The sequence below is a fragment of the Bicyclus anynana genome, chromosome 19 (genome assembly GCF_947172395.1).
Source record: "Bicyclus anynana chromosome 19, ilBicAnyn1.1, whole genome shotgun sequence".
NCBI classification, from domain to species: domain Eukaryota; kingdom Metazoa; phylum Arthropoda; class Insecta; order Lepidoptera; family Nymphalidae; genus Bicyclus; species Bicyclus anynana.
The window spans coordinates 12,409,259-12,430,127 of record NC_069101.1 but is presented as its reverse complement, the minus strand read 5'-3'; the positions used below and the strand labels follow the sequence as shown (position 1 = coordinate 12,430,127).

General features: G+C 36.7%; 1 protein-coding gene across 1 annotated transcript in view; it reads left to right on the top strand.

Moving 5' to 3' along the window:
- Positions 1 to 20,869, top strand: part of LOC112044601 (dorsal root ganglia homeobox protein-like) — a 108,642-nt gene that overhangs the window by 78,308 nt on the left and 9,465 nt on the right. The window lies entirely within an intron of this gene.

The window sequence follows — 20,869 nt, the reverse complement described above, 5'->3', positions numbered from 1 at the left end:
TAGGGTGATTGCTAACGACTGGCCAGACGCCGCCGCTTGGGAGATACACCCTTACTTTCAGGCTTTAAAAAGGCTTTATTTGTATGGTTATTTGTTATTGTTTTTATTTAATACTAGCAGGAACCATGGATTTTTCCGGGATAAAAAGTAGCCTATGTGTTAATCCATGCTATAATATATCAAATACCAAATTTCAGCTAATTCGTGGCGTGAAAGAGTAACAAACATTCATATCATTAAAATCATCAGTTTTCGCAAATTTCGGAAAACCATGGATTTTTTCGGGATAAAAAGTCTACGTGTTAATTCAGAGTAAAATCCAATTCCGTTCCAAATTTTATCCAAATCGCTTCAGTAGTGGCGGCGTTAAAGAGTAACAAACATCCAAACATCCATACAAAATTTCGCGTTTATAATATTATAGTAGGATAGTACGATTTGTAGCCAAGACGTTTAGACCTTATTGACCAGTTTTCTTTTATTTATTCATTAATGATTTTGTCTTTTTGAATAAAGAATTAAATGCTCGTTCTTCACCAAATAAACAAAAAGCCTTGCACTGAGTTTGTCCAATTAAAGGAAAGGCCTATGTGACTTAACTTTGACATCTTAATCGTGATGCTTAAAGCTTCTAATTACTCCTATTTATTACACTTAAATATTTAGAACTTCGAAGCACTGTTTAGTTCTGATTGAATCCACCTATTAGCAATTGGAGAAAAATATGTTTGAGATAAACAAGTTACAATCTTTTTATATCGTAAATGAACAAAAACCGTTTGTCGTCGAGGAGTGTTCGGACTCAGTCGCGCTGTTGTGCGTCGATTTTGTCGCATTTATAATATTAGTATAGATTTTAGCTGATTTTGTTGTACGTTTATCTTTTCAGACTATACCTATGCTAATATTTTATAAAGGAAATATTTGATTGTTTATTTGCATAGACTAAACTCTGAAACTACTTACCGAAAAGTTCTTTAACCGATGGAAAATTAGATATCAGGGAGAAACATTGGGTATACTCGTATTTATATATATTCCCATGCGAATGGGAACTACGAGGGTAAAACATTATGTGGCTATCTAGTGGTAAAAGAAGTTTCAAAATCTTATGTATTAGTATGGATATGTCACGAACTACATAGTTAAAAGATAATCTCAAAAACAAGTCCAACGCGACAGGATCTAATCTCAGCGTGACTCCCGACTATCACGTCAGCAGTCGAGTCACGCTACTTAGTCGCGTTACTTGCGTGGAACGAATGTTACGAAGAATACCAATTTCTGATTAGTTGTATTTCATTAAAAATTAAAGTTTAATTGAAAAGCCACTCACCAGACTTAGAACTTTTCTCTGTTACAGCCAGTAAAATAATCAAAATCTTCAGTAGTGTAAAATACCATCAATACAGACTTGTTTGAATAACTAGCTGGCTTTTACCCGCTTGGTTTCCGTTTCCGTAAGAATACGGGTATAATACATACCTATATATAATACAGCCTACAGCCTTCCTCGATAAATGGGCTATCTAACACTGAAAGAATTTTTCAAATCGGACCAGTAGTTCCTGAGATTAGCGCGTTTAAACAAATAAACTCTTCAGCTTTACAAACAGACAAAGTCACTACCAGCAGCTAGATTCTCTATAAGAATACAGTTTTCCGATATAGAGTCAGAACGCTAAAACACTTATTGGCTCTGATTTCATCCGCTCGTTAGCAATCAGAGTATTTGCGGATAAACGCGTTACAGTCGCGACCGAACGTGACTCGACTGCTGACGCGATAGTCGGGAGTCGCGCTGAGATTAGATCCTGTCGCGTTGGACTTGTTTTTGAGATTATCTTTTAACTATGTAGTTCGTGACATATACATACTAATACATAAGATTTTGAAACTTCTTTTACCACTAGAAAGGCACGTAATTTTTTACGCATGGGAATATATATAAATACGAGGATACCCAATGTTTCTCCCTGATATCTAATTTTCCATTGGTGAAAGAAATTTTCGGTAAGTAAGTTTCAGAGTCTAGTCTAAGTCTAGCAAATAATTAATTAAATATTTCCTTTATAAAATATTATAGGTATAGTCTGAAAAGATAAACGTACAACAAAATCAGCTAAAATCTATACTAATATTATAAATGCGAAAGTAAGTAAGTCTGTCTGTTACCTTTTCTTGGCTCTACCGTTGAACCGATAGGGGAGAAATTTGGTAAAGAGATAAATTGGAACTTAACTACTTTGTATCTTTTTATTATGACGGCCGCGTGGCGCAGTGGGTAGTGACCCTGCTTTCTGCATCCACGGCCGTGGGTTCGAGTCCCACAACTGGAAAATATTTGTGTGATGAGCATGAGTGTTTTCCAGTGTCTGTGTGTATTTATACATTATATAAGTATTTATATGTAGTACCTATATAATTGTATATTAATATTATAATATCAACTATCTTAGCACCCATAACACAAGCTACTCTGTATGCTTACTTTGGGGCTAGATAGTGATGTGTATTGTTTAAGTATATTTATTTATTTATTTATTTTATCTCGAAAATATCAGTGGTTCCCATAGAATTGGGATTCTGTGGACAAAAACAGACATAAAGTAGTTTATGTGTTTATAAAATACTAGTAGACACCCTGCTGTTTTACCCGAGTAGTTACCGTTCCCGAGAGAATACAGGGATAAAATAAAGCCTAAGACACTCACAAATAAGGTAGATTTCTAGAGGTAAAAGAATTTTTAAAATTGGTTTATTTGATCCAGAGATTACCCCTACAGCATCACAAACTTTACCTCGTTATAATATTATAGTATAGATAATGTCTGTACTAATTTTCATTCAGCTTTAGCCGTTTTCATGTTATAAATATATTTTGGCACTAACGCAACTTTATTTTAAGATATCAGTTGTATTAAAACTGGTTTGTAAATGACTTTTCGACAGGAGTTGGGGTTATATTTATAATTTTGTTATTGAGTCTGTGCTGTGTATATGTATAATACAAAAAAATGCACTAATAATTCATAATTCTAAAGAATTAAACTACAAAACCGTTAATCAATTTTTATGCCAGTATTATTATTATTCTTTTTAATGTTTTTTACTTATGTCGCTACACTTTAGATAACTAGAAATAAGCATGATTATAGAACTTTTCTAGACGAGCTATGTCATAAACAATCCTACTACTTGAGATTATTGCTGACTCTTCTAAAAAAATCCTATCTTCCAAAGCGTTGATTTAATCTTAACAAATAGTTAGACGTTTCAAAGTGCTGGTTAACTTAGTCTACATGAATTTTAATTTTGATTTTTGGCTTAAAGAATGCTAATATTAAGCCAATATCGACGTTACTCGTGTGCCTAAACAGTTACGACGTAGCGTGGGTGTAGGGCGTGTCTAACACCCTAATATACATGCAACGTTTATAAATAATAGGCCGTAGCAGGTATCCGACGCGGGGCAATTTACCCCATGAATAATACATTAGAGTCCGCTCCGTAAACGCGTTACGATTTTTCATAAGATCGTAATACACACTTGCGGTGCGTTAGTCTTGCAACTTTTTGTCTAGTGTCTAAACTTTTGTCGTAAATAAATTATTTGTGATACGTTAGTCTTGCGCCTGTCCTTACCGTTTCTTATAAAGTTTATAGGTTTTACAATTTGTGAAATTTTTGGTGATAGTAAAATTCGTATGGTCATTGACAGGTAATAAATCAAAAAATATATTTTATATTTTTTTTTATGTTGCGTGATCTGTAAATGACGTTCAAACTGTTGCCCTGATTACCACCCTCTAAGACCGCCATTAGAACTCTCCAAGCTTCGAAGTAACAATGTCCCATACTACTAAGTTTTTTATCAAGATCAAGAATTTCTCCAAGTATTTTACACAACACTTTTCACATTCTTTACGTCGCGCTGTCATTCGCTGATATTGTCGCATTGTTTGTGCACGATTTCGGACAATTATTCAAAATTAGACAATTTCTTACGAAATTTTCCTTAAATTTGACACTTTCAATTTACATTAACAGTCCTAAAACTTGAAAAAAATATATAACTTACCAAACTACATACTATTAATAGTAACACACCTATATACGGTCTGTGACTTGTAATAATAATTATGCATTTTGTAGTCATGTGTTTCGACATGTCGCAAATGTGTGGATGCTCGTTACGATTTTTCATAATAGCTCGTTTCCGTAGGAAACGCCTCCGCCTTCGTTATTTATCTCGTGCAGTTTATTTTTACGTTCTCAGGAGCTCGCGGACGGAAATTGTTTCGGAAAATAGCATTTGTACGCGCGGGCGTTTCAAATTGTGAAATGAAGTTTGTGTAATACATAGAGTAGGTATTAGGTATCTGCCTGTTATATATATACCTACTACTTGCTAGATATGTTTTATTTCATTATCAGGCTATTTTAACGACCCACTATAGGGCCAGGCTTCTCTCCATATAGGAGTGGGGATATGGAGCTTAGATCCACCACACTGCTCCAATACGGATTGGCGGGCTTAGTAAAATGTAAACTCTTAGGATCACTATAACAAACTTGAGTCTAATCTACTAAATGGATAACAATTTTGGTATACTCTAGTAGTGGTTCTGATTTAGCTTGCAAGATTTACCATACACATGGCACTACGAGACTAGCAGTGCCAGTTGCCTTCGATTCCGGAGGGTGTGGGTTCGAATCCGGTCTGGGGCATGCACCTCCAGCCTTTCAGTTGTATGCATTTTAAGAAATTAAATATCACGTGTCTCAAACGGTGAAGGAAAAACATTTTGAGGAAATTTTCTTAATTCTCTGCGTGTATGAAGTCTGCCAATCTACATTGGCCCAACGTGGTGGACTATTGGCCTAATCTCTCTCATTCTGAGAGGAGACTCGAGCTCAGCATATGGGTTGATAATGATGATGAAACTGTGCTACGCAAAGTATAAAGCAGCGGGAATTCGTCATTGTTTTTAATTAGACGTTACTAAAAGGGTAATTAACGAATGAAAAGTAATAACAATTCCAAAAATAATTATGTTAATGACCCACATATCACGCCTTTTGTTGTTCTATTGATTTGAACTCTCTCTCAATGGTTTTAGAGTTTACAATAGATTGGCACATCGGTAGATGAAGATTACTTAAATGGCATTTAATTTGACAGAACCCTTTACGAGTCGCGCAGTAATTAATACAATTTAGACGTACTCGTAATTTGGACACGTGTGGCATTGTTCTATATTAAAATGGCAATTAACTTGAAATGTCTTTCTAACGGTTGTGTTAAATGTCATTGTAATATCTTAAAACGTTAATGAAAAAACGCTTATTCATTAACTAAAGTTTTACATACAAGTTGCAAGGGCTGTACCAGCTTGAAACCTGTATTACTGGGTGCATCCGCTAAGACACAATTATTAGTTACCAAATAACGATCGTCGTCGTCGTCATCAACCCATATTCGGCTCACTGCTGAGCTCGAGTCTCCTCTCAGAATGAGAGGGGTTAGGCCAATAGTCCACCACGCTGGCACAATGCGGATTGGCAGACTTCACACACGCAGAGAATGAAGATAATTCTCTGGTATGCAGGTTTCCTCACGATGTTTTCCTTCACCGATTGCGACACGTGATATTTAATTTCTTAAATTGCACACAACTGAAAAGTTGGAGGTGCATGCCCCGGACCGGATTCGAACCTATACCCTCCGGAATCGGAGGCAGAGGTCATATCCACTAGGCTATCACATATTACGAATAATTTATAGACGAACAAGTTGATCAAGGTCACAATTAACAAGTTGACACAAAAACTCCATTAATTTACCACATTCCGTTGGATGTCCTACTAGCTCACTACTCTACCCCTTCTGATACTATGTGCTATGCTATTCTGTAACGATGTTTTTTTAGTGTGCGTTTCGAGATAAACTTTGTCTTTCTCATTCTTTATTATCGCGTTAGATAGCGAGAGATAAAGGTGAATTCGAAACTTGCACTAGAGAAAATTGTTACACAAAAGCCCTACTGGTCGTGGTTCAGTCAGGTTCAGTTTCCAATATGAGTTCTTGGTGAAAAAAGTAAAAAATAGACGCGAAGAAGTTGATCAAGGTGTCACAATCAATAAGCTCCATTCATTCACCACATTCTCCTACAAACTCACTGCTTTGCTTTTTAATAGGTAGTATGTGCTGGTCTTAGTTTGCTTGGTTCAGGTTGTTGGTGCGAAAAGTAAAAAAATATTCCAAATAGACCGAAATCCCAATATATGATTTATAGGCGAACAAGTTGATCAAGGTGTCACAATCAATAAGTTAAATTGGGCCACTTGGGCACAAAAGCATTCATTCACCACAAGCCGGTGTGACGCGACACACCGCTCGGCCCCTTTTGACAATTACACGAGCTGACGCTCACTCATTCATTCGTTCTTTTTTACAACGCTTGTAGGGTTGTCGCGTCATTACGTGGGTGGCAAGAACACATCTATTAAACAGTGGCGTGTTCATACATGCATTAAAGTACCAAGTACTGTATACCTACCCTAAGAGTTGTTTCCTTTCGTCACGGCATATGATGGTATAAATATACAGTCTATATGTAGTAGAGTGTACGGTGTGGCGACGCGTCGCCATGCGCAATCGACTGTATTCTCTCCCACTGTTTTTTTCTGCATATTACTTTTAAAAAATAATGTCGATGTTTAACATCTGCCAAGCGTCTCGTGGCAGAATTCACACACACAGAGAATTAAGAAAATTCTCTGGTATGAAGGTTTCTTCACGACGTTTTTCCTTCCTGGATATGACCTCTGCTTCCGATTTCGGAGGGTGTGGGTCTAACTTTTCAGTTGTATGCATTTTAACAAATTAAATATCACGTGTCTCAAACGGTCAATGAAAAACATCATGAATAAAAATCCCAAGTGGCAACCCTACTAGTATTCAAACACATTAATTTATGCCTTTTTTACGCAATAAACTTTAATTGGTGTTTATTTATCACGTTTAATTTTTCTAATTTGATAAGTCGCGCGTGTTTTTATTAGAATTTATTGTCACGGACTGACATAATTGTTGTATCAATTTATATGCGTAATACGAACAAATGTATATTCTCTACAATATTATTAATGTGAGAATTTTGTATATTTTGTTTTTCTTTGTATATTCTACGCTTAATATAAATTAATATTTTATTTATTAGGGTAATGGGTTGGATTACTTATTACATTTAAAGGGTTAAATTTAAAGGAATCTGACGCAAATTCCGACGATGTCAATCAATCAATCAATCAATTTATTTATTTGCAGATACATGCATTATATATACAGGAGTACGGTAGATGTAGATGGTAAATGTATCTTGCCAATTTGGCATGCAAATTATTTATTAAGTATTTAATGATTCAAATGACAATTTCACCATTTAAATCTTTACAATAATTGTCAAATGGCCATCCATGGTGACTTTGAGAGATAGCATGTAACGATTATACATAAACCTAAGTCTTCAAATCATCATATCAGCCGATGGACGTCCACTGCAGGACATAGGCCTTTTGTAGGGACTTCCAAACATCACGATACTGAGCCGCCTGCATCCAGCGAATCTCTGCGACTCGCTTGATGTCGTCAGTCCACCTGGTGGGGGGTCGGCCAACACTGCGCTTACTAGTGCGGGGTCGCCATTCCAGCACTTTGGGACCCCAACGTCCATCGGCTCTTCGAACTATGTGCCCCGCCCATTGCCACTTCAGCTTCGCAACTCGTTGAGCTATGTCGGTGACTTTGGTTCTTCTGCGGATCTCCTCATTTCTGATTCGATCACGCAGAGATACTCCTAACATAGCTCGTTCCATCGCCCGCTGTGTGACTCTGAGCCTTCTTATGAGGCCCAGTCTTCAAATATATACATCTATTTCTACTAATATCGTAAAGAGGTAAAGTTTGTGGTATCGTCACCAAATAGAAAGTCATGTTGTTTATGAGTGGCATAGGCCTATTTTATTTCCATATTTTCACGGGAACGCGAACTACGCGGGTGAAATCGCGGGGCGTCGGCTACTGGTATTTTTTTCCAAGATGGACTGGTCGTACAGGCACAGCACTTAAAAGAACTACACAACTTTATATTTAACGTATATGTTTCATAGGCTTCTCTACCATAAAAAAAGAAAACTAATATAAAATAAATATAATAGAGAAGAACAAGCAGTAACGCTATAACAACACTAAGTACGTATTTAAGAAGAAAATTTAATTTTAAGTGAAAGGTAGGCGGAGGAACGCCCTAATTGCCAATTTTCTCTTTACGCCATTTTTTTCAGCTTTTAAGGAGAAAAATTCGTTAATGCATATTTAATCGCAGTAATCGTCTCTCCCTCACGAAATTACCGAGGAGGGCCCACTTTATACTTTTATATTAATGGAACACTAATATTTACAAAGTGATTATGAGATTTTTATTTCTTGTATTTTAATGGAAATATTGCTTTAATGATGTCGAGTTTTGTTGTTATTTATTAAACGTTATAAATTAAATGTTTTTGAGAAGTTTGTGAGTTGTAACTCATTAACATCTGTTTTCCTGACAACTTATGTTACGATACCAGAGAATTTTCTTAAATCTCCACGTATGTGATCCTAATTGTTTACGTATGTGATCTTAATTATCTATGTATGTGATCTTAATTATCTACGTATGTGATCTTAATTATCTACGTATGTGATCTTAATTATCTACGTATGTGATCTTAATTATCTACGTATGTGATCTTTATTATCTACGTATGTGATCTTAATTCTTTACGTATGTGATGGGCCAACGTATTCACGTAAAATCATTTTCATTGAGCTAGCCTTTCACAGAATTACATATAGAAATAACACACATATATATTGAAAATATATAGTCCCTTTTGCCTCAGAGGTTTAGAAAAATGGTAAAATTGGAAAAATGTGGGTGTAGGTACATTTAACCCCACAGCCTCGCCTTTAATCCATAGTGCACTATAACTATAATATCCAGGGCGTACAATCATTTTCTTTGAGCGAGTCAACCACAGACCAGGCACACACAAACAGAAATATAGACAAACAGACATACAGGTACACGCACCTACACTTAAATATAAAACATACCTTGCCTCCGAGGGTTAAAAAAATGGTGAAATTGGGAAAAATACGGGTGTAGGTACATTTAATACCGCGGCTGGGCTCGTAATCCACTCCGCACTACAACTATCTCTCCAGGGCGTACAATCATTTTCTTTGAGCCAGTAATCCCAGCTCATGTATAATGCGTGCATATAAATTTCAATTTTAAACCGGCGCGGCTCGAGTTACAGCCATTTGTGGAATTACGGTGTGGGGTTAGCCCTGCCGCGGGAGCAAGGGTGTATGGGGTCGCTTTTCTTTTACAATTTTCAAATAGATTAATATTTAAAAAATAAATTTTTGTATTTACGCACTTCTTTTATCACTATCCACATCACATAAGTGCAAACAGGTAGAAAATATAGGCCTTTTGTAGGGATTTTTGATGATGTAGAGACTTACAAACATCACGATCCTGAGCCGCCTGCATCCAGCGAACCCCTGCGAATTGTTTGATGTCGTCAGTCCATATGGTGAGAGGTTGAGCTATGTCAGTGGGGCAAAATATATTAAGGAAATTTAACTAACTTATCAGAGTACTTTTTCTCGCTTTTACGCATCCCTCCCGAAGGTGTTGCGCAAGAGACTCCTCCACGGCACCCTCGGGAAGGTATGTAGGACTCGCTGTGACCAGGAAGTCCAGAATACCCACTAAAACCTAGCGCAACCCTCCGCGTCTTATATGAAGCAGCAACGGATCGAATGGGACGTTCCACATTGCTGCTTCCAACGTAACCCATACCAGTTAAATGGTCTTAAATAACCCTAGGGCTGAAACCAAGACAAAAAAAAAATTTACATTATATGTCAGCTAAGTGGGCTGGGCGAAGGCTGCTGCCAGCTCCCTCACTCGCTCCGTCGCTTCCTTTAGCTCCATAATCTCTTCGCAGTACAGGCTTATTGCTTGCCACTTTGACTCACTGCCGATCATTCATCATCATCATCATCATTATCAACCCATATTCGGCTCACTGCTGAGCTCGAGTCACCTCTCAGAATGAGAGGGGTTAGGCCAATAGTCCACCATGGTGGCCCAATGCAGATTAGCAGACTTCACACACGCAGAGAGTTAAGTAAATTCTCTGGTATGCAGGTTTCCTCACGTTTAAGACACGTGATATTTAATTTCTTAAAATGCTCACAACTGAAAAGTTGGAGGTACACCCTCCGGAATCGGAGGCAGAGGTCATATCCACTGGGCTATCACGGCTCCGATCATTAAGTCTATTATATTCGTCAATGAGATGTTGCCATTGAAAGAGGCAAGCAATAAGTGTCACTGTGGAGCCCAACCTGGGCACTCTATCAAAGTGTGTTGCGCCGTATCTTCGGTTGCGTCACACTCCTAGCACCGCGAAGTGGGTTCCCTTCAACATAACAGAGTACTTAGTGCAACATTAAAAAAAACTCAATAATAAGAAATCAATAAGTCAGCAAGAATCTGACGTACGGCGGATAATCCGCCGGCGAATAATAACATTTGCGTCGATCCGCGCCCGCTAATGCGGTCCCCGCGGACTTTAAACTGCTTATGGTTTTAAACAAACATCCCGTTGCTTGTGTTACGGGCGAAGCGCGCAAAGTGGACGAAGTTAAAACAACCCATACTCAACAATTTTGCACTATTTTTTTTACAAGTTAGTCTTTGACTACAATCTTACCTGATGGTAATTGATGATGGAATCTAAGATGGAAGCGGGCTAACTTGTTAGGAGGTGGATGATAATCCACACCCCTTTCAGTTTCTACACGACTTCGTACCGGAATGCTAAATTGTTTGGCGGTAAATTATTAATTATATAACTTTCGCCTGTGGCAGTAGTGAGAAGAAATCCCACAATAACTTGAAAAGTTTAAAGTATCGACTATTCATATCACTGTTACTTTACTAAAAAAGTAAAACATTACTTTATTAATATTATAATAATTAAAATGAAGGAATTACAGAAACACTTCACAACACAACCTTCAATACACTAATTTGCACCATCAGCTGAGAGTTGAGACAGAGTTCTAGCCTGTAATTACATCGGCAAACAAAGACATTAGACTGTGACATAGCAGAACTGCTAACACTTCGGCCGTGGGTAGTTACCACCCTACCGGCAAAGACGTACCGCCAAGCGATTTAGCGTTCCGGTACGATGACGTGTAGAAACCGAAAGGGGTGTGGATTTTCATCCTCCTCCTAACAAGTTAGCCCGCTTCCATCTTAGACTGCATCATCACTTACCATCAGGTGAGATTGTAGTCAAGGGCTAACTTGTAAAGAATAAAAAAAAAAAAACACTAACTAACAGAAATAAGTATGGCAATAGTACCTACCTAACCCTCTATACTAGCTCTATCATAAAGAACTGTAGGTCTTTTCTGTAATGACTCACCCCTCGCTCTCCGTCTAACATGATACTATAGAAAAAGAAAAATAGAGGTAAATTCGAAAATCCTGTAAACTCTCTCGTAAAAATATTGTAATCTGCGCTCTCAAAATGGGAACTAGGCAGAAACACTAGGCATTATTAACTTTGCACTTTCAGCAAGTTCGACTGCAACATTTATAAGCTACTGTAAGAGGTAAAAGCTTTAGAGGGCATTGTTTTTTTCGTTAGATCTGTTATAAATCTCGAAACCTACTAGAGTATTACTTTTCTTTGAAACATAAACAGCAAACAGAGTTTTGTGAATAATGTATGTATTTTGTAAATAGGTATGTTAGTTTAAGTATTTTTATAATTATAACTCGAATTAAAAGGGACTTTCTTGGATAAATAGTATTTATACCTAAGTACAAATTATTATTTTTATTCTTGACAAGTTAGTCCTTGACTACAATCTCACCTGATGGTAAGTGATGATGCAGTCTAAGATAATTTAATAGATTAGACAAAATAACGAGGCGATTGTAATTGAATATATTTGTCCCTTTCGATCACGACCTGACAGAAACGCAATCTCTGGGCGGCCGGACTTTAACTTACTGATCGTTAACTCAGCCAAGGTTTATTTATTTTTGGTTTACCACCATTTTAGAAAATTACTTATCTAGAACTAAGTACACAGTCGTATAGTTCTAACACCAAGCCGTTTTATCGTCTATATAATCCTGAACACTATATAAGACTTTCCTATAAGCTTGCGTTTAATAAAGACTTTGAATTATACAGACTTTTATACAGTCTACGCGTTGTGTGCAATGTGCAACAAACTTTACAGCACGGCACAGCGCGCATTATCCAATTGCAGCCCCGAACATCATGAAATGCCTGAAACGTTTGCATGAATAAATGATCAAAATATAGTTGTGCCGTACGCCATAGCGTCGCCCGCTCACAAAATGAAAATTAATTATGCAATACGATAAATTGACAGTAATTCAGCGGCGCGCGGCGCCGGGAGGCGCGCTTGTGCGAGCTAAGTGGTAATAATATCCCGTGATAAACTGACTAACTTATAAGTACATTACGCTGAACAAGCGTTTGCCCGTGACTTTGGCGATGATATTTAAATGTTAGCTGATATTTGATATTTTAAATTTGGAACCAATAAACGACGCAACGCTTTCCCGATCTGTACTTAACTGTTACTTTGCTGTAGCATAGAGCTGAGGCAGCGCGCCATTCAGCCGAAGCCTTAGTATTAAGTTAGTATTAATTCTCATGTTTTTTTTTCTTATTTATGTTATGTTTTTTTGGCGGAATAAATGTTTTTATTTATTATTATTATTATTTTGTTGTAGGTTTTTCTTTTCAGACTAGTTTTCTATGCTAATATTTGATTGTTTGTTTGCCTAGACTGAACTCGGAAACTACTTGACTGATGTAAAAATTCTTTCACCATAGGAAAGCTACATTATCAGGGAATAACCATAGGTTATATTTCGGGAACGGGTAAGATCGCGGAATTCTGCTAGTTTATATTGAAGGTTTGCTTCAAGTTGATGAACACTGAGCGACATATGTAAGATGTGTTATTCTGTTTAAAGACAAAAGGTTAGTTTGATACTATTTTTTTTTTTAATTTATTATGGAAAACAAACACCATGTACATTTTACTTAAAATTAAACTCATCTATATTGAACGAGTAAAGTTTTTACAGTAGGTAATATAGAATAATAATAAATATTTTTTACTATAAACCTTCTAGGCAAGTATGTTTAACCATATATTATTATTTATTTAGTTTGATGATATACTATCACATTTTTTTCGTTTTTAGGGTACAAAACGTAGGTACAAAAACGTACCTTATAAGGTCACTCGCCAGTCATAATCAATCTTTTAGGAAAAGCTTACATAACTTTAACAACACTATTTTGAGTTTTTAATCCGCCGGTAATGAAAAAGAGTTAAACGAGCCTCTGAAAAATTGTAGGTTCGGTAAATTATCCCTCCTGTGTAACTTAACGCAATCCCACAGGAACTCACTTGTAATACCTATCGGGAAACATGGTCTCTTTTTTATTTTTTATTTTTTACAAGTTAGCCCTTGACCACAGTATACTTACCTTGACTACAAATCTCACCTAATGGTAAGTGATGATGTAGTCTAACTTGTTAGGAGGAGAATGAAAATCCACACCCCCTTTCGGTTTCTACACGACATCATACCGGAACGCTAAATCACTTGGCGGTACGTCTTTGTCGCTATGGTAGTAACTAGCCACGGCCGAAGCCTCCCACCAGCCAGACCTGGACCAATTAAGAAAATCTCAATCGGTCTAGCCGGGAATCGAACCTAGGACCTCGGTTTTGTAAATCCACCGCGTACACCACTGCGCCACGGGGGTTGTCTTATATATAAAACAAAATATATTTAATAGCTTCATAGCTTACGTCACGCCGTTTTACCCGCTTAGTTAAGTTTCCCTTGGGAATACAGAGATAAAAGCCTACGCTACTAGCTTATAATGTAGATTTCTATTGGTGATAGCATTTTTTAAATTGGTTTAGTGGATTATGCTATAAAGTGTATCAAACAAACTATTTAAATCACAGTAAGTGCTGTGAAAAATGAAGTGAAGTTACTATTTTACGAGTTAAAAACATACTGAAAGTAATAATATAAATTTGAATAAACCGAAAATATTTTATTCGGAAAAGCAAATTATTTAAATTTTTCTCTACAATCTGTCCTGACTTTTTATCTATACATGACAAATAAAAGGAAATATTATATACAAAAAAATTATTAGAGATATAGATGTATTTGTAGACTAGTAGTGTTCCCGGATTTATACAAACACAAAAAACTCTTTCAGGTTCCTTTATACAACTTTAATGTGGACTGTAAGCTATAGTGTTTTTGAGTCAAGTGTAACGCAAGCCATACACGATCAAGCTTACCGTCCAGTTTGCAGCGTAGTACTTGGGAATTGAGGCAGTGAAAAATTTCAATATCTCTTTCACTGCTAACATCCCTAAGAGCGTTGAAAACTGCTCATGTATGCGATTCCACTATTTTACACTCGTGGATGCATTTTTCGCCTATAACACGTTTTATTCGAATTTAAATTTTATGTTTATAGAATAGGTACCAAAATGAAAATGTCACTAACAACGAACTTGCCATAGAAACAAACGATGTCACAGTGCAGTAACTTCACAGCCCATGCATTCTGTAAAATTACATCGTAGCCAATAGTTCATGAATCGAACGAGAAAGCGAACCCCTGCAAGCTAATTCTATCTTTGACGTATGCTAGTTGATATAAGAAATTGAGATTCTAAGTAAAAAATGTCATCCGGTACGCACTGGTGGATATCATACAATAGGTAGATGAGATTTCCCAATTGATTTGATGTTTATTTTAATAGGTGAATAGGCCAGCAGGGCGGTAGACTTGATCGTGTGTGGCCGGCATAAGGTACCGAGTATACGGGTGTGAGGGCATGCGGAGTGAGGTGTAGGTAAATGAGCGCGTTCAATTATTCATGCAATTAACTGATTATAGCGACACTAGGGGCGCGTCGCACACTATCACTAGTGTATTTATTTATATGCTGTGAAAACACTTACACTGGGGTATTTATTTATTTAGCGACATGCATTCGGATATTTTTGACAACAATGATATGTTGATTAAGAATTAATTTGAAATGTCAAATAATAAACATGTCTGTTTTAATTTTATTTTTTATTTTTTTTTATCCGACTGCAAGAAGGGTTATGTTTTTCGCGCGTATCTTGCTTGTATGTATGTAATATTCTCTATTACCTCATATCTTTCAAACAGCTGAACGGATTTACGTAATTAAGATATCGTTAGATTTGTCTTAATAACCGAAGTGAACATAGGTGAGGTTTAAAAAAAACTACACGAAGACTGTGAAACGCTATAGACTCGAGGTGAAAAAAAAATCCGGTGGTAGAATCTTTACAAATAGTCAACTGACGTGTCAAAAGTGCTTGTAAACTGAGCCTACTTAAAATAAATGATTTATAATTTTGATTTTTTGAAAATATTTTTCGAATATTGCGATATGGGTATCAAATTCAAGGGCTCGTCAAGAGGATTTCAAAATGGTATATCATGGCCATATTAAAAATAACCTACAATTAAAAAAACGTTATTTATTAATCGCTATACAAAATACGCGAAAATGACTAGTGCGAGCAGGTTAATCAGCCGGGTTTTTTAATTTTTTTAATTATTGCATTATCTATTTAAGCAAGTATATATACGATACTAATTTCTGTCTATGTGTCTGTTTGCATTTAGTACATTACTAATTTGACTGGTAGGAGGCTTCGGTCGTGACTAGTTACTACCCTACCGACAAAGACGTACCGCGAAGCGATTTAGCGTTCCGGTACGATGTCGTGTAGAAACCAAAATGGGTGTGGATTTGCATCCACGTCCTAATAAGTAAGCCCGCTTCCATCTTAGATTGTATCATCACTTAACATCAGGTGAAATTGTAATCAAGGGCTAACTTGTAAAGGATAAAAAAAAAAATTAAAAAATTAGAAGTAGACGCTTGCGTCTCGTTGATGATGATGATGTAGAAATCTCATAGACCATCATGATTCGTCTTCATCATTAAAATTAAAATAAAACTCAAAGGCTCCCAAAGCTTTCACACTTTATAAATAAATTACATCAGTGTCGCACGCAACCGACATTTGATTCGAAACATCAGCGAGAAAACTCGATTCGTACCAATTTACTATTTAATCAAAGACATCCCCCAAACACTGGCACTCAATTTCTACTTGGGTCTTAATCAAAATTACTAACGGTATTAAGGGTGGCATCTATTCCCTTTGTTCAACAGTTCCACGCCTTGTATTCAATTCGGTAGTTGAATATTCATATTAACGTTCTGGAGGAGGTTTTGGACGGCCGGGCGTACCCCCTCACCCCTCCTAACCAATTAATAAAGGTACGCTTCGTTAGACGACAAACTTCAGGATTGACCCTTGCGATGGCAATCTTGACAGGCGTTTTGTTTAATATAAACGTTATCTTTGTCACAACCTAATATATTTTAAATAAAAAGTAATATACTATAGGAAATAGTAGTCTGAAACGGACATGACGTCGCTCGATCTCGTGTTACCTCGTGCGTACGCTAGGTAGCGCGACTTGTTACCGTAAAGAGTAGGGATTTAGAGAGGGGTAGCGATCGGTTGGCGGGAACAACTTGCGATATAAGGCGCTTGAAATGTGGACGGCCGTCCACATTACTTGTTGTGTAATTCTTTATAGGTTACTTGGGATAGGTGGGGAGGGAGCATTATTATAGTCTGGCAAGTTCGTTTATAACACTCCCATGATATGCGGGTGACGGGGGAGGACTGCGCGGGTGTGAAATCGTGCGTGCGGGGAAGTGACGTGCATCTGTCGTGGGTTTTTCATTCATCCAAGCCAAACTATAGCATATATTAACTGCCTTCTACAGTTGTTCTCTTTCTTGGGAGTATGTGACAAGTGCTGTCTATTCGTCTGTTACTTTCTCTGGCTATGTTTTTTTGACAGGCTTCGGCCGTGGCTTGTTAGCACTCTACCGGCAAAGATCCGATACGATGTCGTGTAGAAACCGAAAGGGGTGTGGATTTTCATCCTCCTCCCAACAAGTTAGCCCGCTTCTATCTTGGATTGCATCATCACTTACCATCAGGTGAGGTTGCAGTCAAGGGCTAACTTAACTTAACTAATACGGAGACAACATTGTTCCTATGCGAAATAACGCTTACGGGCCTCAAAATACTATACACACTATCTCTGAGTCAAATTACATCAAATTTGTCAATTGACCATAGATAGAAAGTCACTTATCATATATTGATCTCTGACAGTAAGTGTGTTTGTAAAAGTGATTCTCGGTGCGGCGCGCGCCACCTATCAATTATTACCATCTGTAATGAACGCAAATCCTTTGATTCCATTGAACGAGTGCCCGGGGGAATTTGGGGGACAAGGCTCAGGCGGCAGCGAGTTTACTTTGAATTTTGATTCGTATTATTTTAAGATCGACTGATTACAAAAAAAAACATTATATTATAAAAATATATTTTTGTTATACAATTTCTTCAAATAGAGTGCTTGGCTACAATCAACGACATACATTGTACCTACAGTACAAAGACTCGATGATCACTGTCATTCACACGGCTCACGGAACTGACAGAAGATGGTATGAAATGAACTTGTCAAATCCTATAGTGGAAACAACTTTCGTGCGCCGTTTTTATAAAACGTACATGCAGTCTATATACCGTAGATACACTATAATGTCGTTGGCTACAACCGTATCTTATTAATATTATTTTGCAATTGGCATAATTGGCAGAGAAGTCTAGGTTAAAATGCGTTTGCCTAGAATATGCCCATTTAGTCTTGTTTTGAATGTGCACAATTTAAAAAAGTTCTTAAAAGGATTTTTCTCGCTTTTTTGCCATAATTTTTACACTTAATTATCGAACCTAATGTTGTTCTTCGATAGACGGTTAGTTACTAAACATAAAAAAATTCAATTAAAATAATGAGTAGCTCCTGAAATTAGTACATTCAATAAAATATCTAGCAATCTAGCAATCTCTTCAGCTTTATAATATTAGTAGGTATAGATGAGGCCTGTCCTCTGCTACAATCCATTTAAATATCATGATATCGATAAACAACATCAAACGTGCAAAAATTATCATGAAGAGTCATCCAACAAAAATAACATGATGTTAATGTATCCGCTACCGCTTGTGCCTTGGCCTACGGTCGCGCTACATCAAGTATGCACTAAGAGAATAGCGGAGCGCTGCGACACCTCCCGCTCATTTCATTGTCTCAATCTGTTCCGAGAGTGTTCCTCTGTCCTCTCGCTGCTCCAAATTTTGCACTTACCGTTATGAAATTTACTTTATACTCGTAAATATAAAACTGTCTATCCGTTCTGTCTTTTCGCGTCTAAAGCGTTGACTGTTTAGTAAAATAGTAGATAGATTGATTGATTACAAAAATCTATCTCTCTCTGCAGTCGTTCCTTCATTTCTGAAGATCATGGTCCTGGTAAGATCCCAACCTGCGGGTCCACGTTTGCCACTGGGTGGCAAAATGACCCCTAACAACCTACAAGTGCCTAAAATTACCCCTTCTATACAGGATAGTGGGTTTATACTTATACTGCCACGTGTTATACTCTAATTTTGAACGATTGCGAAATAATAATAAAATATATTAAGCCCCTTTTTAACCACCTTCTGATAAGTTTTTTTTTTATTCTTTACAAGTTAGCCCTTGATTACAATCTCACCTGATGGTAAGTGATGATGCAATCTAAGATGGAAGCGGGCTAACTTGTTAGGAGGAGGAAGAAAATCCACACCCCTTTCAGTTTCTACACGACATCGTACCGGAACGCTAAATGGCTTGGCGGTACGTTTTTGTCGGTAGGGTGGTAACTAGCCACGGCCAAAGCCTCCCACCAGCAAACATGTAAGTTTGTATGCACGTTTGTTTGGATGTTTGTTACTCTATAACGCCGCAACTACTGAACCGATTTGGCTGAAATTAAAAGCGAATACAGTTAATACCCTGGATTAACACATAGGCTCCGGAAAAATACATGATTCCCGCTTTCTGCGATTTTTATATAGTCATTATATAGTACGTAATTATATTAAAATTATTTATATATTTAATAGAAAAATAAATGTATTTTTATTAAAAAAAAATTAAGCTAGCACAGATAAGTCTATACATTCTGGTTCAAACTAAACTTGACTAGAATAGAAGCGTAAATTGAATTTCATGCGAAATATTATTTATTCAAATAGGCATTTAGCGGGTACCTTTGATATGCTCATATTTTTTACATCGTTGCGAGGTGTGATGGTAATAAGAAAGAGAATTTTTCATAGCAAAGTTAGGTAAATGACATCTCAGTCAGTGAAAAAAGCAGAGACCTTATACTAGGAGGTTTTTCATGTCGATATAATTTTGTTTACATATTTACTATTTATTGTACACTAGCGGACCCGGTCAAGCTTCGTTTTGACATAAGTGCACTTATTCTCTATCCCTACTCTACCCTTCTATACCTCTACCACTACCCTACCCCTACCCTACCCTACCCCTACCGCTTGACTCTTAAACGTTTGTATGGGAAATAGAAAAGGGCAGTTTTTAGGGTTTTCCCGGAAATTATTTGATTTTTTCTCACCTTTTAAACCTTCCCTATACCTCCACGAACATTTCAAGACCAAGATAAGATAAATCCGTTAAGCCGTTCTCGAGTTTTAGCGAGACTAACGAACTGCAATTCATTTTTACATATATAGATTACAGTTAATGCACACAAGATAATGTATGTATAATAAAGTGATCTTAAAACACTGGCTTTAAGATCACTTTTTTCTCCGTCTGCCTGTCTGTATGTCTCTCAAGACCATTTATACATATAGGAATATTTTATACTCTCATCTACAGTCCTATAAAGTTGTTTAAAATATAAACGTCTAAGTTTAGTTAAAAAAAAGTTAAAGCACGCAATCTGTCCAATTCTATATTTACACGGCAAACACAGAGTAAAATTACACCAAAAAAGAGTAATTTCAACGGCTTCATTCCTATGCGCGATCACACCTTCTGGAGTTTCCTGTATTATAAGACTATGGTATGCTTGAATGATTGAAACAGAAAACTCTAAAATTAATAGTAAATAAAAAAATTAAAAAATGATTATTAAGGTTAAAAATAAATTTGAATAATGAATTGCTAGACATATGTAATTAAATCTTTAAAAAAATGGGGTCTGAAATTTGGGAATAGCTCGGCAAAATGCGCAATTCCTTAACTATTTATAATGATTATTTATAACTATTTATAATGTACGGAACCCTTAGTGAGCAAGTCTGTTTTTTTTCTAATACTTCTACTAAAAAAAAATCTTTATTGAAAGAGTTCTTACTACGCCTAGTCTGAAAACAAAATATTAATAGATAGATCGCTTAATTGGGTTAAGTAATACAATACAAGCACTTATTGGCGAAAATATGTTTTGACAATAATCTGTATCCATTTAACACAATCAGACTAAGTGGATTTGATACAACAGCAAACGAAATAAGAGCAGGCGTCTCACTGTCCCGCGGGCGGCGCCAAAGTGGATTTGCTCAGATCAAAGGAGTGGCTCCAGCCACGTCGATAGCATTTTCATTTCGAAAATTGTAGTGACTTAATGAATGGAGCGTTT